The sequence below is a fragment of the Macaca thibetana genome, chromosome 5, assembly GCF_024542745.1.
Source record: "Macaca thibetana thibetana isolate TM-01 chromosome 5, ASM2454274v1, whole genome shotgun sequence".
NCBI lineage: Eukaryota > Metazoa > Chordata > Mammalia > Primates > Cercopithecidae > Macaca > Macaca thibetana.
This window is the reverse complement of record NC_065582.1, coordinates 95,754,775-95,779,653: the sequence shown is the minus strand read 5'-3', so window position 1 is coordinate 95,779,653 and position 24,879 is coordinate 95,754,775. Positions and strand designations below refer to the sequence as shown.

At 35.9% G+C, this 24,879-nt stretch overlaps 1 protein-coding gene across 4 annotated transcripts in view; it reads left to right on the top strand.

Annotated features, from left to right (window-relative positions):
- GRID2 (glutamate ionotropic receptor delta type subunit 2) overlaps nucleotides 1-24,879 on the top strand; it is a 1,531,999-nt gene that overhangs the window by 862,741 nt on the left and 644,379 nt on the right. The gene's annotated exons all lie outside the window — the stretch shown is intronic.

The window sequence follows — 24,879 nt, the reverse complement described above, 5'->3', positions numbered from 1 at the left end:
TGTCTTGACTACTATTTTCCCCTGGAAGTCATTTGATAAACATCTCTATTACTGCACTTAACAAATTTTATTGTAATGAATTCTGAACTAGGCTGATATTTCCTATACTCTAAGCCACTTTATCCAGTAAAAGGAAATATTTGGCAACAGTTTATCCAGGTTTTCTAATAGTCCAATCAGATGACATAAGAATTAGCATGGCTGGAAGATGATAGCTGGAAAGATACTGGAGATACATGTACAAACAATGGAGAAGAAAGGGGCAAGCAAGTTTATCAAATCAAAATAGCTTCATCTGGCCAGAGCATAAAAGACAAAGGGGAAAGGCAATAAAGAAGTGTAGGGGAAAATATAGAAGAGAAAAATGACAGTTACCCAATGCTGGGAAGGGTAGCGAGGGCATGGGGTGTAGTGGTGATGGTTAATGGGTACAAAAATACAGTTAGAAAGAATGAATAAGATCTAGCACATGATAGCACAACAGAGTGAATATAGCCAGCAATAATTTATTGTATATTTTAAAATAACTGAAATAGTAGAATTGGAATATTCCTAACACAAAGAAATGACAAATGCTTGAGGTGAAGGATACCCCATTACTCTGATGTGATTATTACACATTGTATGCCGGTATCAGACTATCATATGTATCTCATGAATATATTCACCTATTATATACTCATAATAATTAAAAATTCTAAAGATTATGAATGAATAAATATGTATGAAGTACTTGGAACAGTGCCTGGCACACAGTGTTATATGAGTTTATTGAGTAAATAAATAAAACACATTTTATATTTACCTCCTAATAAAAGAAAAATAGGACTTATTTGAATACATATGAAAAGTTAAAGATATGGATGTTGTGTTGGAAATTGGTGAGAAATTAGTAAAAGATTTTGTTAGCAAGAGAACTATATGATCTTGCTTATTAGAAATATCTGTCAGGCAGCATAGTGTTGGAATAGATTGGAGAGGTATGATAATAGGAACAAGGAACAAAAATCCAGGTCAGATAGATGGGCGTGTGCTCAAATGTCACGGCTGATTGATAGAAAGAGAAAAGAAGATTCAAAGGCCCTTGAGATATAGTATTCACAGATCATGGTGTTTGGATGGGGAAGGTGAAAGAGAGGAAGGAACTTAGAATACGCCTGTGATTCTGGCTTGGATGACTGGATGTAATAGACTCATTAATGAAAATTAGAAAAACAGAGATGGGGCTGGGTGCCATGGCTCATGCCTGTAATCCCAGCACTTTGGGAGGCCGAGGCAGGTGGATCACGAGGTCAGGAGATCGAAACCATCCTGGCTAACACGGTGAATCCCGTCTCTGCTAAAAATACAAAAAATTAGCTGAGCGTGGTGGTGGATGCCTGTAGTCCCAGCTACTCGGGAGGCTGAGGCAGCAGAATGGTGTGAACCTGGGAGGCGGAACTTGTAGTGAGCGGAGATTGCGCCACTGCACTGCAGCCTGGGCAAGAGAGCAAGACTCTGTCTCAAAAAATAAATAAATAAATAAATATAAAAATAAAAAATAAAATAAAAAACAGAGCTGGATACTTTGGCAAGGGTGGAAATGGATGGGTAGTGATTTTGATTTAGATCTAAAGATTTTGAAGGACATATAGGGGATGCATGGGAGGGATCCAGTAGGCAGTTGAATGTGTATGAACTTAAAGCATAAGAGAGAGTTCTGGTGTGGGTTAGGAAGATTTGAAACTTATCAGCCTATCAGTGGTGTTTAAAGGAATAGCTGTGGACAAGATGATCCAGGAAGCAAGTATGAGGTGAAAAGCCAATCACTCCTGTTTGTTGAATTAAAGGAAATCAAGGATCAGTTCTGAGCTGAGGTGAGGAATAGAAGCTCAAGTGGACACAATTAAGAATCATATAAAGCCAGCCTGATCCATAGTGGGAAAAGTATCACAGAGTACAAACAGAAGAATGAGAATGTGTCCTGCACTCTATTTTTGTTTTATTTTACTCAATCTCTTCTATTAAAGTGAAATTTTGTCACCAAATGAATCCAGGTCCCATATACCTGGTAGTTGTGCTCTCAGTAAGAAGAAAATGTGTGTTTCTATCTACTCAAGCCTATCTACTCAAATTCCTTCTTCATACTCAGGGATGACTACATTATTTGTGAGAATTGGAGCACACTGAAAATGTGGGCTCCCCAGTTCCAAAAGCTGGAAAAATATGCCATGAAAAGTAATAAAAAGTACCTTTTCCTTTCTTCTACGATCTCTTCCTCTATTTTGATTTTTTAAAATGTCATATTTAATGTAGCTTTTAAAATAAAAATATTTAAGTTTTAACATATTATTTTACCATTCAACTCTGTACTGTGTAATACCAGTTTTAAGTGCAAATGTAAGAGCATGTAACTCACCTGCAGAATCACCAAAATTATACAATTTGTATTTCATAGCTTGGACATGCATATGTCTTTCGTTCTTACCAGAAAAGTAGAAACACAGCACAAAACTAGTTTTTTTATTTTATTTCCTGATACATGCATGTTTTTTCAACACTATCTCCTTTTGCTTTACTGATTAGTAAGGATGAAAGAAAGGAAAGGAAGTATGGTCACCTTATCTTACCTTTGTTTCTATGTTGTCATTTTTAGGTGCAAATACTCTTTTGTACTCACTTTGAGACTTGCTGAACTCTCATGTTCCCTGGCTGCACCACAATTCTGTTTATACGGCATCATAAATGTTATATGATAATGAGGCAACAAGGAAAGACTGATAGGCATACATATTATACATATCTTCTTTGCTCAAATTCATGTCTCATTGTCCCATCAGATTTCATTTACAAAACCCAAGCTCAAACATAAAATTATTAAAATTTTAAGCCAGAAATAACAGAGCATTAAGCGAAGCATGACTTCAGTTGCATATGTAGTGTTAATGGGACATAAATAAAACTATATGTTAATAAATGCAAGCTAGTCATCTTGTATTACACACCTTTCTCAATCACACAGCATTTTCTTTAAGTGACAGCAAAAGTTGTCAGCTTTGTTTGGTTTCACCATTTGTGAGATATATCCTTTCTGTAGACTTTTCTGCCACTAGAGGGAAAGATAATTTGTGTTCTGCTGCAATTTGTTATGCAGGAGCTAGGGAGGGATAGAGAATAATGTATGTTCGTATAGAGAGATGAAGCAGCAAATGCTCTTCATGAGAAGTTTTAACATTTTACATTTATCCTTGATATGTGCCTTTTTAAACATGAAATTCTTTTGAAGCAGATGAAGGCTCCAATAGTACCATTATCTAAATGTGTATTTGCTTGTCATTGTCACACAATAGCTTTTCATTTACTGTGATGCTGAAGAAAGAGAGAGGAGAAGGTTGAATCAATTTATTAGGGCCAGGTACATATGTGGGTTTTCTAAAACTCTCAGAATTTCTACCATACTGCCTTACCTTACAGAAAAGTCATTTTCATATCTGTCATATTTGCATTTTATTGTGATTCTGAACTTCTACTTCCTTGGTAAATAAATGATTTTCAAACCACAAAGAAAACCTACATCTAGGAATATAACGATCTACCATTTGAAGAGCTCTGGTGTTAGAGTTTGGCAAAACAATTATTTGAACTCCAGCTGTCTTTGGCAGAATGTGGAATATGTGTAGATTATTCTATGAAGTGAGAAGCCTAAGTCTGTGTCTCAGATGAGACTGAATGAAGAGGTTTACACCAACAGATTTGCCCACCAATAAATGATTTTATAAGACTTTTTATTTTCTTTTTTACAGAAGGTGCTGAAGATAACAGTGCTATTAAGTTGAGCTTAGACTTGATTCTAGACTGACTCCAAATGTTACATTTAAAAACCACTCTTTTTAATTTTGTTTTGTTACAAAGATTCATTGACCATTATTCTCTCCTTATGGAATTGTACTATATAATTACTTGGCAACAATATTTTAATGGTACCATCTGTTTTGTGCTTTTTTTTTTTTTTTTTTTTCTACTGATGGCTGAGTCCATGTCCCCATAAAATACTCCTTGCAAGCTGTGCTTCATTTCCTAGCAGTTGCTTGGTCTCCACCTACACAGTGGAAAAGAATGAAATGGCTTGAGGAAATAGACGATTGCACTTGTACTGGTCAAATTACTAAAGAATCAGTAAGGCCGACTCTGTAAGGTGATTGACTGGCAGGCTCATCTGAGCCCATAACTTTACTTCCAACCGATGTTTCAAGGAGTGCTGGATCCAGGACTATCTGTAGAAGCTAAGAATCATTATAGTGCTGAGAAAAGCAACACAAGATCATTGTATTCAAGTTATTCAGTGTTTTTGAGTCATCCAGTCATTTGCTTATATTGCAGATAGGATGCTCCTTCATCAAGTCTATTCTGTCTCTTTATTGCTTTTGAGAAGGAATTGAGGATGAGCAATCTGCCATTTCCTGCGCACCTAAATTTATCTCATTTATCTATTTTTTAATAAGCTGATATAGTAAAAGAAAGATTACTAAGACAGAAGAGTCTTAGCTACTGTAAGACTTAGAGAATATTAAGTTTTAAAATTTCATTATTTTTCATTTTAAACACTTAAAATAAGACAGATAAGAATTTTTTTCCATATGCATTTTTTTTTTTTTTTTGGTTTTCTATTTCAGTGTACTTCTGGAGATTAAGTTCTTAGCAAAGACATCATTTATTTAGTATTATCAGTACAAATCACTAGATGCATCCAATAAAACTGAATTTTGAGTTACAAAGACAAGATGGGGTAGGGTAATTGTACAAAGCTAAAGTAGAATTAATTTCATTATTTAAAAACTACTAGTGAATTTCTGTAGCTAGTTTATTATTAAAAAGGCAAAAATATATACAGTATGATAATCTCATTCCCATAGAAGTCACTCACGTCTCAGTTGTTATCGCAGTCAACAGAATGTGTTTGAACTAAGTTATTCATTATGAAATGCAAATAGAATGAGTTATCTATCTGTAACTCAAAGGATACATAGATAATCTTTGGCACATATTTTCACAGTTAAACAATACCAGATAAAATGCATATTCCGTTCCGCTTGGGAAAACTGTGTAGATAATTCATGAGTTGTAAAACACAGGCCATGAGCATTCATTTTTGGATTGACAAGGAAACAAGAATTGTGAAACATAAGTCATGATTATTAATTCCATAAAGCCTAAAATGTATACAGTAATCAATATAGATAAGGTAATATCATTGAATACTTAAGATTACAATTATTTTGAAAGCCACAAATGAAAAATACAAAAAATAAAGTTTTCCAGGTTGTCTCGAGTCTTAAAAAAAGTTTGTTTACTTCAAGAGATAAAAATGACAATAGCTAAACAAATATAATTTTGTTAGTCTTACCTTTATTAGCCCAAATTCAATTTCTCTGATGACAATGCTAAAAAATTGTGTTTTCAGTGAAATTGGTGTTCTGTGTCCTCCAACTCCCCCTCTACCTTTGCTTTTTGGCAAGGTTCCTTTCCCCTGTCCTCTGTGAAGTCATAGCACTCAAAAAGATACTGGAGCAATCTCCTTAGGAAGGGCCCATTCTGCTGTCTACAATTAGGACACTTGTTAGCCCTTTTTAATGGGATAAAATATGGGTTCATTCTGTATCCTGTAGGCATTTCTCTAATACAGCTGTTATTAATAAATTTTGGGCTCATAAGTAAATTGATATTAGTGTGGATCATAAGCCAGTAGTATCACTGTCACCTGGGAACTAGCTAGAAATGCATATCTTAGGCACCAACCTGATCTACCGAACCTGAATCTGCATTTTAACAAGATTTTTATACGCGTTAAAATTTGAGAACACTTAGTCTACACCAGAATGGTATTAACACTGAATGATGGCCAAGAAAAAATATAATGCCCAGTTGCAAAAATGCCTCAGTCTAAAGAAAGGATGTACATGGTAGCAGTATGAGGCTCCATGTCAGGGCAGGTGAAGCTAATGGCTGTTTAGGACTGTGGCACTAGCATATCATACAGTCATCATTTTCTTAGTCTTTGACAAAAGTTATTCCTTATGTCACTGGAAAAAGTTTACATCGTAATGCAAATTTAAAAAGGATTTAAGGAAAAGTACATATATTTGCAATGATAGAGAGAGAGAAAGGGAAAGGGAGAGATTATGAGAAACTTTTATTTCAGCACTAGCAGAATTTTGACCTCTTAGAAATCAAACAATAGAAGTATGGCTTTGCCTTTAACTTCTGAGGTTAGAGCGGAAATGTAATTTTCCAACCTCTCATCATTTCTGTAATCTTTCTGAATTCAGTTTAGAATTGAATATATTTCACTACTTTCTTAGGAAAGGCTTTAATCAGTATTTGAAGGAATTTGAGCTTCTAATTCTCACATCCTTTTTATGCCTTATTTTCTATTATAGATGTGCCCTAAATAGTTATTAAATATTTAGCTGTACATGGTAATTTATATTTTTGACAAACTTACTACGTAATTATCGTTCATGTGATCTTTGGACCAGATTTTGAAATACTGTGAAGATTAAGCACCAGAATCAACCCTAAGATTTTCAGGGTAAAAATATAACAATTTTAAAAATGTGTGAATCATAGTTTTTTTATGTGACTGAAACTTTATCATCTCTAATTCCAGTTTACCTTATAAGTTTTATTTTTAATATAGTAAAATTCTCCCCCTTTCTGCAATTTTTTGCAGTGTAAATTGTACTTACTAAGGTTGAAAATATTTTAAGTTTTTACCAATTGTGTTTTCTTTTATACTTTAAGTTTTTCTTATTAATATCTATAGTTATTTATAATTTTTTATCTCATAAAATCTGCTTGAATTTAATTTTTAAGACATTCCAATTTTTATTTTGACTATAGCAGCAATTTAGTCAATTTCTAATATATTTCAGAAGAATAATCTTCCTAACATTTCCAGAAAAGCCTTAAAATCCTAATAAGATTTCTTTGGAACAGGTCAGTTGAGGTTTTTCTCCTAATCATCATGTTAGGACTGTCATAATGGAAAGCATCCCATTTGAGGAAAGCCCTCCTTATTCTTTGTGAATTTTAGAAATTTTATCTCTGACTCCTCTGGAATGAAAAAAATCTTAGGCAGACTGGCAAATAACAATTTTATCAGAATCATAATCATTTACCATAAATTAACAATGAATATAAAGACAATGCTTAAAATGTATATATTTAAATACATTTATTGAAGAATTAATGCTTAATTAAATGTTACAATTTTCATGCCTTGCTATTCGTGATATAGAAGCTCCTTTAAAATATAATAAACATGTCAGCTTACTGCATAGTAGTTTCTTCAATTTGTTGAGATTTAAATAAGGATAGCATGTGTTAGAGAGGAATAACAATACTGTGCTTCAGCTCAGTAGCTTCCTTCTTGTGTTTTCTTTATGTAAGTGTGTGTTTGTATATTCTTTTTTAACAACTTTCTAATCTAATAAAATCCTATCTGTCAGTTTAGCAACCCATAATTTATCATTATGCCACTGGACTAATGAATTTATTTTACAGGTACATCATCAACCTGGAATCATTTTTGTCTGTTACATACATTTTACCTGTAGAATTCCTTGAAATGTTAAAATGTGCTATCTGGAGAAGGGTATACTAGAAAGAATGATGACTGTACCAATAATTAGAAAGAAGCAAGAATTTTGAAGGAAATATGAGGAGTTCCATCTTCATCATGGTCAAATAAGAAAGCTAATGGAACACCCAAGAGGCAATATGAGACAGCTCAAGACACAATATTGAATGAGTGCAAGATTAAATGAAGAGAAAAGAGAAGGGCTGGCCCACACAGGAATAAAAGCACTTACTGCATTTTCTAGAGCATAATAGTTTTAGCAACTCTTTTGAATCTGCTGCTTTCTGTTTTATATATTTACTTTAAAACACATCTTGGAAGTATCCTCTTTTTTAAAAAAATCAAAAATATTCTATGGTAAATAATATACACATTCTTTTCAGGCTGTGTGTATACATTTGTTGGAAACAAATATCTTAGAATTAATAGTAACATTTTTCCATCAAGATGTATTATCTAAATACATACACAAATTATATGTGTATTTATCAGCCCCACAATGTGATTTAATCTTTTACATGCATTCATCTAAGAACATTATGGAGCATATAAACCAAAATATCAAGAGTGGTTATCTCAAGGCAGCAAGATTATAAATGCCTTTATTTTCCGCTTCTGATTTTTGTGTGCGTGCATATATATATATACACACGCACACACGCACACACACACATACATACATATATATTTCATATATATTTTCTGTCTCTCTTTTAAATAGAGACAGAGTCTTGCCATCTTGCCAAGGCTGGTCTCAAACTCCTGGGTTCAAGTGATCTTCCCACCTCAGTCTTCCAAAGTGCTGGGATTACAGGTGTGAGTCACTGCACTGATCAGTTTTTTTTTTTTTTTTAACTTAACAAGAGAAAAAAAAATAGCAGAATTAAAAAAAAAAAAGGAAGTAGTTCAAAGTAGACATTTCTTATGACTGTATATTTTTTATGATAGGCTGTCATTAAATATTTAACCAAATAAAAGAATTAAAACCATATGCAATTTTAATTACTTAAGGAACAATGTCATGCAACATTGGTAGGAGTGGCTACTAGCTCTGGAAAATAAATGTGGGAAGAAAGAATAGACTGTGGCTTAATATCGAGGCTACCTGCAAATGCCCCTGTAACGTAACTAGTACTGGACAGAATATAAGAGTTATGAGTTTGGGAAAACCAACATGGAGACTCAGAATACATTATATGGATTTTTAGATTAATACAGAAGTTATAGCATGGAATCAGGATCCCTCCTTAGGTAACTGCCCCACTCCTATCCCTCTTCACATTGTCTTATAATTACCTATTAACTTAGCTCTCTTTATCCATGGACTGTAAGCTCATCACACATGAACTTGGTTTTGTTTACTGTGCTTGGTATGTATATAGGGCCTTAATATATTCTGGCTAGATGAGAGATGTGTAAGAGGTGAAAAACCAAGCCTAGAAAAAAAAAAAGTAATTTAGAAAATAAAATAAACAGAGGGAAATACCAAACAATACAGATGGCTCAACAGAAATTGTAGAAAGCAGCATAAATAGATTTTAACAGCATGACTTTGGGACTATGATAACCCTGGTTTGATTTTCTTCTCCATGAGAATGAAGAGCAGTTGTAACGGGCTGAAGTGAGTAAGGATAGCAGCACTGAGTAGTGGCATCAGAAAAGCCTCTAAGTTTTATTACAAGACAAATTAAACTCAGAATATAACAAGGCTCATTCCTGGGTATAATTTTTTAAAACACAGCTGAGATAGTCATAAAATATGCAGTTATTTTTAATTTAGGAACAAAACCGGGACCTTTAAAAATTTATGCTTCTCTGATTTTTGTCCTTCCAACATTAGTCTAGAAATAAGTTTATTGAGAAGTCAGCTGTTTTTAGACTCTATGTTGACTTTTAATAGTATCAAATGAATGACAGGAAAAAAAAAGAAAATACCGGTTATCCTTGTTTGAGGAATCTATCTTTGGGAGAAAAGTGATAAAATCTGCTTTATTTTTTTCCTTTCATTTTTTTGAATATCGTTTTAGAAAAACACTTAGGGAGGAAAGACTGTGAGTGATTTTTGTTTTTGTGCCACAGCACAGACACTTACGTGACAATTGGAGTAACTAAAGTAAGCTTTGACTGCTGTTCTCTAATTCATGTGTGCCTCTGATACTGATGTGTTAAGGAAAATAACATATCTGCAACCCCTTTCCAGAGTGACACTACGACATAAGAGTTCAGAGTATGAGCCCTGTTACTTCACACACCTGTGTTCATATCCTTGCTTAGCAGGAAGACCCTGGACAAGTTTTTCAGTTTCTCTGAAGGCTGCATTTTCATCTGGAAGATGGAGATAATAACTTCCTTATAGGATTGTTGGGATAATTTTGCAAAGGGTTTAACACAGTGCTTAATACACAGCAATTGCAAAGAAATATAAATTATTTTGTTATTATTTTGTAAGCAGATACCACATCGACTGTGAGTCCTCAGACTTGGCAACTTACAACTGGCGGAAGGAGAGGAAAGGAAAAAGAGAGAGCAATGTCATAGTAGGTTGTCGTTTTTTCTTTAAATTCATACTGCAAAGAGAAGAAAAGACCAGGAGCCTGAGAAGAAGACCCTAAATATAGCCAGAGTCAAGGTTATTAATAGAGTGTGGGATTACTGGAGACTAGAATAAATGAATCAAAGACAGAGAGGACACAGGAAAAAAGATATGCAAGAATCCTCTTTGTCATTTACCTCCCCGACTTTCCTTCCGGGTGGCTTAACAGTAGTGAAACTGGAGAGAGTAAATGAAAGGAGGCAACTGTTGACAGCAGAGAATAGGAAAACTTGGTGTGCCTGTTATGACTCTTCCCTAAGAGCAGAGTCCCAAAGGAGAAGGCATGAAGCAGAATGTTTTAGTTTTGCGCTAACTCGCCTTTCTCTCAGAGTATCTGCTTTTTCATATCAGAGCAGAGTTTTATTAACAGTAGTAGCCGCTTAACATAAATGAACATTCCATAATTAAAAGGACTCCCTTTAATTAAAAATACTGTGGAGACAGGAGGTGCTTCTTAAAGTCTGGAAGATTGATGGACTGCACAAAACCACCTATTAGAACCACAAATAGGGAGCAGAAATTTAAACACTTAAAATATGAGTAATGTCATTTGCATTTATTAATACTCAACCCATATTGCATTGAATATCTATATTGTTAAAATTACTAAGAGTGGAGAATACTACCAAATTAAAAGTGTTTTAAAGCACTAAATTGTATGTATAGGCACTTGTAAAATAAGGCATTATGTTGTAAAATACTAGTTATACCTTTTAGGTAAAAGGAGCAAATGAAAAGTGAATGGGATTCATATAACCTGCAGTCTTCATGATTCCCACATGGAAAGAGACAGAATTGGAGCTAGGATTTAAACACTTAACATATATGAGTAAAGATAAAGTGAATGAAAAAATGTAGTGTACTGTAATTTGTTAGCTAAAAATTTTAATATCTATCTACTGTGTTTCTTATGCTATAGACACTTTAAGGGTAAAAATTTACATTTTCTCAAACCCCAACATCTAAAGTGGGTAGAACGAGTTATAGCTGCTGGTCTGCTCTCTCTTACTCCCTTCATTTGGAGAACTTCACCTGTGGGAAAGAAGAGAAATCAGGTGACCTGGGTCTATTCTCCTTGTCAGTTGGACATCCAGGAAAATGGACTAAGAATATTTGGAGAAAGAGAGCTTATCTCTGCAATGCTGTCAGCATGATGTGCTGGTGAAGAATAGTGAAACTTAGTAAACATAACCCTGGATCGGTAAGGCATGGTCATCTGTCAGGAATGCCACAAATAAACTATAGAACTATCTGGAGTATAAAATGAAGATACTTCAGAATGTAAACAATCACTGCTTTATGAGGAATCACAGAAGCCTCATGTGGGGATATAACCTCTTCTGGCCAGAGCTGCTTGTCAGATATAAGAAGAAAGAACCTGGAGAAACGCCCTTGATGTCTGTTCTCTCTGTGCTTGGTCTGAGGCTTTTCTTGTCTGTCTCCTTGAAATAAGTACTAGGTTACTGCTGAGTAAGGTCTCTGATTCTTGTGCTGCTTTGACAATCTAAACTAGTGTGCTAGCTCATAGGTTGCTGGATATGATCTGGGCTCCACAAAGCAGATGCTCTGTAATGAGCCTCAAATTTGTAGTCCATTAAGTCAGGAGAGAGTCAGTGCATTGATAATTATTTTACTAATCCATTTACCACTACAACTAATGGGAGCAAGTTGTATGCATGGTGGCGGTGAGAGAGGATAAATCTTGTACGTTTCAGAAGAGAGGTAGTGAAAGTGACAGCAAGAAGAGAAAATAACATCAGAAGGGGAATGTAAAAATTGTTGGAATTCCAGCTTTGTTCTGAGACACAGCAAGCAATTGTTGTTTCTCATTATTTTAAAAGAAATTATGTCTTTTTAAAGTTACTCTTGAGTTGCTTCAGTGAAAAATTCATACTCTAGAGGCACCCCATTCCTTGTTTGATGGCTCCAATTGTTGCACAGTTATATTGATACAGATCTGTCTCCAAAGAGATTCCATCCAACAGCCTGCTCCTTGGTGCTAATTTTTATTTTGACTTCAACAACTATCCGCTCTATCAGAGTATGCTAGTCTCATGGTTTTTGTTGTCTTAATTATTTTAACAGTTCTCCATAACGTTTATAAAAGTCTATATTGCATCCTGAGGTCTCTTCTCTGAATGTGCTCAAACTGGGTAGGCTCCTTTTTTGAAAATAGATATTAGGTTTCTCTGCAACACAACCACCACCAAGAGAAAATGGAAGGAAAGGAAATAAAATAGAAATGAAGGATGAGCCTATAGATTAAAATACACTAAAAAGAAAAAGTTAACACATAGTAATGCATGTACCTTATTTGGATACTGCTTCAAATGAGCTACAGAATTAATTTATATATGAGTTATGTGAAAATTTGAACATTAACTGAAGGTTTGATGATATTAAGAAATCTTTTTTTATAGGTATGATTTTAGCATTTGGATTATGTTTTTAAATTTCTTATATTTTAGAGATGCATTCTGAAAAATTTTATAGATGAAATGCATAAGATGTTTGAGATTTGTTTCAAAGTAACTTAGGGGGGTGGTGGTGAGTATATAAATATAAATATATGTATGGCTGGGTGCAGTGACTCACGCCAGTATTCACAGCACTTTGGGAGGATGAGGCAGGTGAATCACTTGAGGTCAGGGGTTCAAGATCAGCCTGGCCAACATGGCAAAAAAACCATCTCTACTAAAAATATAAAACTTAGCCAGGTATGGTGGTGCACTCCTGTAATCCCACGTACTTGGGAGGCTAAGGCATAAGAATCATTTGAACTCATGTGGCAGAGTTTGTGGTGAGCAAAGATTGAGATCGCAACACTGCACTCCAGCCTGAGCAACAGAGTGAGACTGTATCTCAAAAGAAAGAATGAAAAGAAAGAAAAGAAGGAAAGAAAGACTTTGGTTAGTATTTGAAATTCACCATAACAAAAAGCATCATTAAAAAGTTTTAGATGAAATCTCATTAGATAAGGACAGTTTTCTCTCACTGATTTTATTACTAGCTACATGTCTTACTTCAAGAAAGCAGCTCAAAAATGTGTGTGTGTGTGTGTGTGTGTGTGTGTATATATGTTTAGTCGAAAGAATGAACAAATAGATAAAAAATATATCACTACAAGTAGAATGTACTATTAATAAGAAATCATGGGATTCCATAAGTTAATTTATTAGTTATATAAATAAATAATAATCATCTCTTTTAAAATTTAAACATGGGCAATTGGAGTTGACTCTATTTTGGCTATTTCTTTGCTCTTAGCAAAAATAAAAACAGATTCTTTAGCTTCAACTTAAGATCTTACAGAAAAAGAGAAACAGAAACGTGACTAGAGATACTCATTTTTTAAGGAATCAAATTTTATATGAAAGCTATTACATATATAATTTCCAGGGTTACTTCTTAAATCAACACAGTTTCTGGCATAAAAATACTTGCACTGGCATAAAAATACTTTCTGGCATAAAAATATAATCACCAGTGCTGAAAATGTGGTCCATTGTGCCCATGAAAGCTGCTGCATTTGGCTCTGAGCAAAAGGACACTGGTAGGATAACAATTAAAATAAAAAGTTAATATTTTATTTACCATCTTAGTTTTAGGTCAATTTTCAAACTATACAACAGAGCATTATTTAATATTGCCTCAGATGACTAGGGGATCATTCAATGGCCTCAAGTACTATTTTTTTAAAAAGACAGTGAATAGGGGCGGAGCAAGATGGCTGAATAGGAACAGCTCTGATCTCCAGCTCCCAGTGTGAGCGACACAGAAGACGGGTGATTTCTGCATTTTCAACTGAGGCACGGGGTTCATCTCACTAGGGAGTGCCGGACAATCTGTACTGGTCGCAGGTGCAGCCCGACCAGTGAGAGCTGAAGCAGGGTGAGGCATCTCCTCACCTGGGAAGTGCAAGGGGGAAGGGAATCCCTTTTCCTAGCCAGGGGAACTGAGACACACAACACCTGGAAAATCGGGTAACTCCCACCCCAATACTGCGCTTTACCAAGGGTCTTAACAAACAGCACACCTGGAGATTATATCCCACACCTGGCCGGGAGGGTCCCATGCCCATAGAGCCTCCCTCAGTGCTAGCACAGCAGTCTGCAATCTAACCTCTAACTGCAAGGCAGCAGAGAGGCTGGGGGAGGGGTGCCCACCATTGCTGAGGCTTAAGTAGGTAAACAAAGCCACTGGGAAGCTCGAACTGGGTGGAGCACACAGCAGCTCAAGGAGGCCTGCCTGGCTGTAGACTCCACCTCTGGGGACAGGGCACAGCTAAACAACAAAAAAAAGCAAAGAAACCTCTGCAGATGCAAACGACCCTGTCTGACAGCTTTGAAGAGAGCAGTGGATCTCCCAACATGGAGATTGAGATCTGAGAATGGACAGACGGCCTGCTCAAGTGGGTCTCTGACCCTTGAGTAGCCTAACTGGGAGACATCCCCCACTAGGGGCAGACCGACACCTGACACCTCACACGGCGGGGTACACCCCTGAGAGGAAGCTTCCAAAGCAAGAATCAGACAGGTACACTTGCTGTTCAGCAATATTCTATCTTCTGCAGCCTCTGCGCCTCTTACCCAGGCAAACAGGGTCTGGAGTGGACCTCAAACAATCTCCAACAGACCTACAGCTGAGGGTCCTGACTCTTAGAAGGAAAACTAACAAACAGAAAGGACACACACACCAAAACCCCATCAGTACGTCACCATCATCAAAGACCAGAGGCTGATAAAACCACAAAGATGAGGAAAAAGCAGGGCAGAAAAGCTGGAAATTCAAAAAATAAGAGCGCATCTACCCCTCCAAAGGAACACAGCTCATCACCAGCAATCGATCAAAGCTGGACAGAGAATGACTTTGACGAGTTGAGAGAAGAAGGCTTCAGTCCATCAAACTTCTCAGAGCTAAAGGAGGAATTACATACCCAGTGCAAAGAAACTAAAAATCTTGAAAAAAGAATGCAAGAATGGATAAGTAGAATAATCAATGCAGAGAAGGCCATAAATAAACTGACAGAGATAAAAAACATGACACGAGAAATGTGTGACAAATGCACAAGCTTCAGTAACCAACTTGATCAACTGGAAGAAAGAGTATCAGCGACTGAGGATCAAATGAATGAAATGAAATGAGAAGAGAAGTCTAAAGAAAAAAGAGGAAAAAGAAATCAACAAAGCCTTCAAGAAGTATGAGATTATGTGAAAAGACCAAATCTACGTCTGATTGGGGTGCCTGAAAGTGACGGGGAAAATGGAACCAAGTTGGAAAACACTCTTCAGGATATCATCCAGGAGAACTACCCCAACCTAGTAAGGCAGACCAACATTCAAATTCAGGAAATACAGAGAACACCACAAAGAAACTCCTCGAGAAGAGCAACTCCAAGATACGTAATTGCCAGATTCACCAAAGTTGAAATGAAGGAAAAACTGTTAAAGGCAGCCAGAGAGAAAGGTCGGGTTACCCACAAAGGGAAGCCCATCAGACTAACAGCAGATCTCTCGGCAGAAACTCTCCAAGCCAGAAGAGAGTGGGGGCCAATATTCAACATTCTTAAAGAAAAGAATTTTCAACCCAGAATTTCATATCCAGCCAAACAAAGTTTCATCAGTGAAGGAGAAATAAAATCCTTTACAGATAAGCAAATGCTTAGAGATTTTGTCACCACCAGGCCTGCCTTACGAGAGACCCTGAAGGAAGCATTAAACATGGAAAGGAACAATCGGTACCAGCCATTGCAAAAACATGCCAAAATGTAAAGACCATTGATGCTAGGAAGAAACTGCATCAACTAACGAGTAAAATAACAAGTTAATATCATAATGACAGGATCAAGTTCACACATAACAATATTAACCTTAAAGGTAAGTGGACTAAATGATCCAATTAAAAGACACTGACTGGCAAACTGGATAAAGAGTCAAGACCCATCAGTCTGCTGTATTCAGGAGACCCATCTCACATGCAGAGATGCACACAGGCTCAAAATAAAGGGATGGAGGAAGATCTACCAAGCAAATGGAAAACAAAAAAAAAGCAGGGGTTGCAATCCTAGTCTCTGATAAAACAAACTTTAAACCATCAAAGATCAAAAGAGACAAAGAAGGTTATTATATAATGGTAAAGGGATCAATTCAACAGGAAGAGCTAACTATCCTAAACATAAATGCACGCAATACAGGAGCACCCAGATTCATAAAGCAAGTCCTTACAGACTTACAAAGAGACTTAGACTCCCATACAATAATAATGGGAGACTTCAACACCCCACTGTCAACATTAGACAGAGAAATGAGACAGAAAATTTACAAGGATATCCAGGAATTGAACTCATCTCTGCAGCAAGCAGACCTAATAGACATCTACAGAAGTCTCCACTCCAAATCAACAGAATATACATTCTTCTCAGCACCACATTGCACTCATTCCAAAATTGACCACATAATTGGAAGTAAAGCACTCCTCAGCAAATTTACAAGAACAGAAATTATAACAAACTGTCTCTCAGACCACAGTGCAATCAAACTAGAACTCAGGACTAAGAAACTCAATCAAAACCGCTCAACTACATGGAAACTGAACAACCTGCTCCTGAATGACTACTGGGTACATAATGAAATGAAGGCAGAAATAAAGATGTTCTTTGAAACCAATGAGGACAAAGATACAACATACCAGAATCTCTAGGACACATTTAAAGCAGTGTGTAGAGGGAAATTTATAGCACTAAATGCCCACAAGAGAAAGCTGGAAAGATCTAAAATTGACACTCTAACATCACAATTAAAAGAACTAGAGAAGCAAGAGCAAACACATTCAAAAGCTAGCAGAAGGCAAGAAATAACTAAGATGAGAGCAGAACTGAAGGAGATAGAGACATAAAAAACCCTCCAAAAAATCAATGAATCCAGGAGCTGATTTTTGAAAAGATCAACGAAATTGATAGACCACTAGTATGACTATTAAAGAAGAAAAGAGAGAAGAATCAAATAGATGCAATAAAAAATGATAAAGGGGATGTCACCACCGACCCCACAGAAATACAAACTACCATCAGAGAATACTATAAACACCTCTACGCAAATAAACTAGAAAATCCAGAAGAAATGGATAATATCCTGGACACTTACACTCTCCCAAGACTAAACCAGGAAGAAGTTGAATCCCTGAATAGACCAATAGCAGACTCTGAAATTGAGGCAATAATTAATAGCCTCCCAACCAAAAAAAGTCCAGGACCAGAAGGATTCACAGCCTAATTCTACCAGAGGTAAAAGGAGGAGCTGGTACCATTCCTTCTGAAACTATTTCAATCAATAGAAAAAGAGGGAATCCTCCCTAACTCATTTTATGAGGCCAACATCATCCTGATACCAAAGCCTGACAGAGGCACAACAAAAAAAGAGAATTTTAGACCAATATCCCTGATGAACATTGATGCAAAAATCCTCAATAAAATACTGGCAAAACGAATCCAGCAGCACATCAAAAAGCTTGTCCACCATGATCAAGTGGGCTTCATCCCTGGGATGCAAGGCTGGTTCAACATACGCAAATCAATAAGCGTAATGCAGCATATAAACAGAACCAAAGACAAAAACCACATGTTTATCTCAATAGATGCAGAAAAGGCCTTTGACAAAATTCAACAGCCCTTCATGCTAAAAACTCTCAATAAATTCAGTATTGATGGAATGTATCTCAAAATGATAAGAGCTATTTATGACAAACCCACAGCCAATATCATACTGAATGTGCAAAAGCTGGAAGCATTCCCTTTGAAAACTGGCACAAGACAGGGATGCCCTCTCTCACCACTCCTATTCAACATAGTGTTGGAAGTTCTGGCTAGGGCAATCAGGCAAGAGAAAGAAATCAAAGGTATTCAGTTAGGAAAAGAAGAAGTCAAATTGTCCCTCTTTGCAGATGACACGATTGTATATTTAGAAAACCCCATCATCTCGGCCCAAAATCTCCTTAAGCTGATAAGCAACTTCAGCAAAGTCTCAGGATACAAAATTAATGTGCAAAAATCACAAGCATTCTTATACACCAGTAACAGACAAAGAGAGAGCCAAATCAGGAATGAACTTCCATTCACAATTACTTCAAAGAGAATAAAATACCTAGGAATCCAACTTACAAGGGATATAAAGGACCTCTTCAAGGAGAACTACAAACCACTGCTCAGTGAAATAAAAGAGGGCACAAACAAATGGAAGAACATACCATGCTCATGGATAGGAAGAATCAATATCGTGAAAATGGCCATACTGCCCAAGGTAATTTATAGATTCAATGCCATCCCCATCAAGCTACCAATGAGTCTCTTCACAGAATTGGAAAAAACGACTTTAAAGTTCATATGGAACCAAAAAAGAGCCCGCATTGCCAAGACAATCCTAAGTCAAAAGAACAAAGCTGGAGGCATCACGCTACCTGATTTCAAACTACACTACTAGTCTACAGTAACCAAAACAGCATGGTACTGGTACCAAAATAGAGATATAGACCAATGGAATAGAACAGAGTCCTCAGAAATAATACCACACATCTACAGCCATCTGATCTTTGACAAACCTGAGAAAAACAAGAAATGGGGAAAGGATTCCCTATTTAATAAATGGTGCTGTGAAAATTGGCTAGCCATAAGTAGAAAGCTGAAGCTGGACCCTTTCCTTACTCCTTATAAAAAAATTAATTCAAGATGGATTAGAGACTTAAATGTTAGACCTAATACCATAAAAACCCTAGGAGAAAACCTAGGTAATACCATTCAGGACATAGGCATGGGCAAGGACTTCATGTCTAAAACACCAAAAGCAACGGCAGCAAAAGCCAAAATTAACAAATGGGATCTAATTAAACTGAAGAGCTTCTGCACAGCAAAAGAAACTACCATCAGAGTGAACAGGCAACCTACAGAATGGGAGAAAATTTTTGCAATCTACTCATCTGACAAAGGGCTAATATCCAGAACCTACAAAGAACTCAAACAAGTTTACAAGAAAAAAACAAACAACCCCATCAAAAAGTGGGCAAAGGATATGAACAGACATTTCTCTAAAGAAGACATGCATACAGCCAACAGACACATGAAAAAATGCTCATCATCACTGGCCATCAGAGAAATGCAAATCAAAACCACAATGAGATACCATCTCACACCAGTTAGAATGGCAATCATTAAAAAGTCAGGAAACAACAGGTGCTGGAGAGGATGTGGAGAAATAGGAACACTTTTACACTGTTGGTGGGATTGTAAACTAGTTCAACCATTATGGAAAACAGTGTGGCGATTCCTCAAGGATCTAGAACTAGAAGTACCATATGACCCAGCCATCCCATTACTGGGTATATACCCAAAGGATTATAAATCATGCTGCTATAAAGACACATGCACATGTATGTTCATTGCGGCACTATTCACAATATCAAAGACTTGGAATCAACCCAAATGTCCATCAGTGACAGACTGGATTAAGATAATGTGGCACATATACCCCATGGAATACTATGCAGGCATAAAAAAGGATGAGTTTGTGTCCTTTGTAGGGACATGGATGCAGCTAGAAACCATCATTCTCAGCAAATTATCGCAAGAACAGAAAACCAAACACCGCATGTTCTCACTCATAGGTTGGAACTGAACAATGAGATCACTTGGACTTGGGAAGTGGAACATCACACACCAGGGCCTATTATGGGGAGGGGGATGGGGAGAGGGATTGCACTGGGAGTTATACCTCATGTAAATGATGAGTTGATGGGTGCTGATGAGTTGATGGGTGCAGCACATCAACATGGCACAAGTATACACATGTAACAAACCTGCACGTTATGCACATGTACCCTAGAACTTAAAGTATAATAATAAAAAAAAGCCAAAAAGAAAAAATTAATAAAAAATAAATAAATAAACAGTGAATAAGAACATGTATTCAATTCTACTCTGAAAATTATATTATTTTTCCAAGTGGCTTTCTTCAACACAATGAAATACACAGACACATGCTACACACAAACTTAAAATAGGCTAAGTGGAAAAATTATAGAAAATATTTATTGCCTATTTTTGAGCACCGAAACCAGAAATACTTGTCTTTATTGATGTACTTTCACACCCAGTTGAAATATAGAAAATTATCTTGAAAAACATTGATTCTTTCTAAAATACATATAAAAATATTTATATACAACTTAGTAATTTGACAAATAGTCTCGAAAATATGATATTCACAGTGTTATTCAGATTTTAATGTCCAGTGATTTACTAACTTTGTTGTTTATATAACAAATTAGCCCTTATGTATTCAATATTTGATTGCTTGATATTTTCTCAGTAAGAAGCAGATATAGTCAATATACATAGATTGCCTAAAATAGGATTCATTGAAAAGGGTCAAATATAAAGGGCAAGCCTCTTTTAAAGCATCCTTTATATCACAGAAATAGAGGAGTTATTTTTCAGTGGTTGAATGTACAGTTAATAATTTACAAGATTTAAGTGTATAAAACATTGTATACACTAAAGCTCATTGTGACCACTTGTGCTGAATAGCTTCTTGTGGCTTGAGCTTCTCATACATTCTCAAACATGACTTAAGGGTGAATGAATTCAATTATCCTACATCTAGACGCAAATTTCACCTAAATGTAATTGCAGGAATCAAGAAAACAATCCAAACTTCTACTGAGCTATCTGTAAAAATTCTCACTGAAGGAATCAAGTGATTTTTAATGACATTTATAAATATACAAAATTTCATCATATTCAAGTATGTTTCAAGCTGTACAATAACATAGGTTCAGCTGTAAATGACGAGTTAATGGGCGCAGCACACCAACATGGCACATGTATACATATGTAACAAACCTGCACGTTGTGCACATGTACCCTAGAACCTAAAGTATAATTAAAAAAGGAAAACAATGAATTTTATTTTTTCATCATGCTTTGTATAGGCTATGTTTATTGGCAGTAATTAGATTTCGAGTAAAACAAACTTCACATCACCACATAACCATTTTATTTTAAGACAGAGGTTTCACTCCTGTCACCCAGACTGGAGTGCAGTGGGCGCGGTCTTGGCTCACTGTAATCACCACCTCCCGGGCTCAAGCGATTCTCCTGCCTTAGCCACTCAAGTAGCTGGAATTACAGTCACAAGCCAAAGCACCCAACTAATTTTTGTAATTTTAGTAGAGATGGGGTTTCACCACATTGGCCAGCCGAGTCTCAAACTCCTGGGCTCAACTGATCCACCCGCCTTGGCCTCCCAAAGTGCTGGGATTATAGGCGTGAGTCACCGTGCTGGGACCCCCCCTTTTTTTATTGTAATAAACAATGGAATCCAGTTGCGGGAATCTGGTCATCTGATATTTCTCTGGGCTTGGGTGCACATCACATCTGGATGTTTGTTTCATTCTTATTTCCATTGAGATATAGATAGGTTTCTGTACCAGACAGTTCCTTCTTCACCATAATAGCAGTTTTATTTTGGTTTTGCATTTTGAGGGTATTAATTCTGACGCAAATTCTATACATCAAACTCTAATGTCAACCAAGATCTCTTCCTGTGTCATAAATCCATTTCCCAGAAAGAGGCTCTTATTGGTGCAGCTTTGGGGAATTATTTCCAGAACACACTTCTCCTTTAAATTATAGTCTTACATATCCAACTGCCTATTGCATGCATCTACTTGGATATCAAATAGGCTTTAAAATGTAAAATCACCAAACTTCAATGACGATTTTCCTTAGAATGATGTTTGATTCATTTTTTTTTCTCTTTCTTTCTTTCTTTCTTTCTTTCTTTCTTTCTTTCTTTCTTTCTTTCTTTCTTTCTTTCTTTCTTTTTTTCTTTTTTTTTTTATACCAATTCAAGAGCTATTCCATTTAGCTTTACTTTTAAATATACTCAGAAAATTTTGTCTGCTCAGTACTTCACCACTACTGTCTAGGCCAAACCACCATGTACTCTTGCATGGATTATTCATCTCTTTACATCTGCCCATGCCACCTACAGTTTATTCTCAGTACAAAAAGTAGAATCATCTTTTAGAAATTTAAATCAGATCATGTCACTTCTCTGGTCAGGTTTCCTGTCTCACCTGTAGTACAATAAAAAGGCTTTGCAATGATCTATGTGGTTCTGTATTGCCTACTTTCAACCCATTACCTTTCTGATCTTTTAACATTTTGTTCTTTATCTTATTCACTTGGCTCCAGCAACATAGAATTTTTGCTTATTCTCACATGTGCCAGGTACTTTTTCAGCTGTGTGGTCTTTCCTCCTGACTTAAATGTTCTTCCCTGAGATGGCTGCATGGCTCACTCCCTCACTCTCTCCAACTCTTTGTTTAAATATTATCTTCACAATGAGGCTTTTTCTGACTATCTCAAATTGAAATTCCTCTCCCAATATTCCCTAAGCTTGCTCCATGGTTTAAATTTCTCTTAAGAAATTATCCTTATCTAACATTCTCTATATTTTGCTATATGTTTATTATATCCTTCTACTTTGACATCTCACCAGAATGTAAGCTTCATGAACAAACAGATTTTTGTCAATTGTGTCCTAAACCAGGCCTGCAAATAAATATTTGTTAAATAACTTGTCCACCTAAGACCCAATCAACCATGCCTGTTCAGTGGAGGTCCATAGGAAGAGCAGGTTTACAAAGAAAAGGATGTCATGGAAAGAGAAAATAATTACTCTCATATAGGCATATATTGTTACTTATTTCCAAAACAAAAGAAATAATGATCAGTATCGCTCAACGATTTAATCAGCATTATATAACTAATTAGTGTTAGAAAGTAAATTGAATTTAAGTTCCACACACTCAAGTTCACAGTTCTTTCAGTGATTATATAGTCATAGTTTCATATGACCAGAGGTCTGTTAGTAAAGAGATTCAAAGTCATCACGTTTCAATATAGTTCTAAAGCTAACTTGTTAATTGGAAAATTGCTAGATTATCATTACATCCCTGTGATTTACCTGTTAGCTTACTATTTTAGGTCATATGAATTATCTATTTAATAATAGAAATTTGGGCCAAATTGAGCCATGATATCTCTTCCTGACCTCAAGTCAACATATCTCCTCTTCACCTACAAGTTTAAAAACATACACCACAAGAATTGTTCAACTGAAATGCTTCTGAAGTCTACATTACCGGTGATGTATTCTTAAGTTTTGTGGTAGTCAAAGGACCTGCTAATGTCTGATATTCTGTTGTCATGGAAACTGATAGGCTGAAGCTGTCAGGTTGGGAACATTTGCCATTATTTCTGATGAAAATAATGAGAGTTGGTCAGGTGCGGTGGCTCATGCCTGTAATCCCAGCACTTTGGGAGGCCAAGGTGGGTGGATCACAAGGTCAGGAGTTCGGGACCAGCCTGGCCAACATGGTGAAACTCCATGTCTACTAAATTTACAAAAAATTAGCCAGGCGTGGTGGCACGTGCATGTAATCCCAGCTACTTGGGAGGCTGAGGCAGGAGAATCACTTGAACCTGGAAGGCATAGGTTGCAGTGAGCCGAGATCCAGCCATTGCTCTCCAGCCTGGGCGACGGGGTGAGACTCCATCTCAAAAAAAATAATAAAAATAAAAAATAAATAATAAAAATTTAAAAAGTAGTGAGAGTTGCTATTGGAAAATATATCTAATCAAAAACGTAATACAGTGGACCCACACATTTGTGAATGGATTGATTCCAAAACAACTTTTTAAAAAGAGTTATAGCTATATTACAGAAAGCATATGACCACTTTAAAGAATCTAAGTTAAGATAAAGAGAAATTTTAATTGCACCAAGACCAAATGAGTCTCGGAAGTTTCGATTCAAATTGCTAAAGTTTGAGAAAAATAAAGTTAACTGAAAATGAGATTGAATATTTGAATTGCATCTTTAAAAATATCACATCTTAAAGTTTTTTTTTTTTTCTTTCAGTTCAGTGATTCACTATTGCTCTGCCAAGTTTCTTTCTCTTAGGAAAACATCACTAATTAGAAATGAGGCATATTTCATGAAGAAAATATTATTTTTCTGTACTTAACAACATAGTTCACTTTTTATTTCATTGGCTATATTGAAGAGTTAGAAGGAAATTGTATTGCCTTAAAAACCAAGACATTATTTTTGTGTATATATATAATTAGACTATTTAAATCAATTGATTTTCTTAATGTGCTGTACTTAAGAAACTAGTTATAAAATTAATCCAATAGATTTTCTTGACCAAATTTCAGTCAAATTCAAGGGAGGTTTCTCAATATTAAAGTGGAAAAAAAAACCAGTCTTTTTTTCCGATTTTTAAGTACCTACTAAAAAGTTGGAACTGAGAATTTGTCATACAGCATATTAGCGCTATAATAGACTAACAGCTATGAGTCTTTCATCTCTTAGGAGCTGAAATTTATTTCTTAGCTCATTTTATCCTAGGACAGGAAGGAAGGAAGGAAAGAAGAAAGAGAGGGAGGGAGGAAGAGATAAAAATAAATGGCAATAGAGAAAGGCAGAGCACATGCTTACTAAAGATTTTTAAATTTGAGAAGCTTGAAATTGATAAAATATAAAACTTCCATGTTCATATCCTATGTAAGAAAACACAACCAACTTATTATCATAAATTGGCTTACATA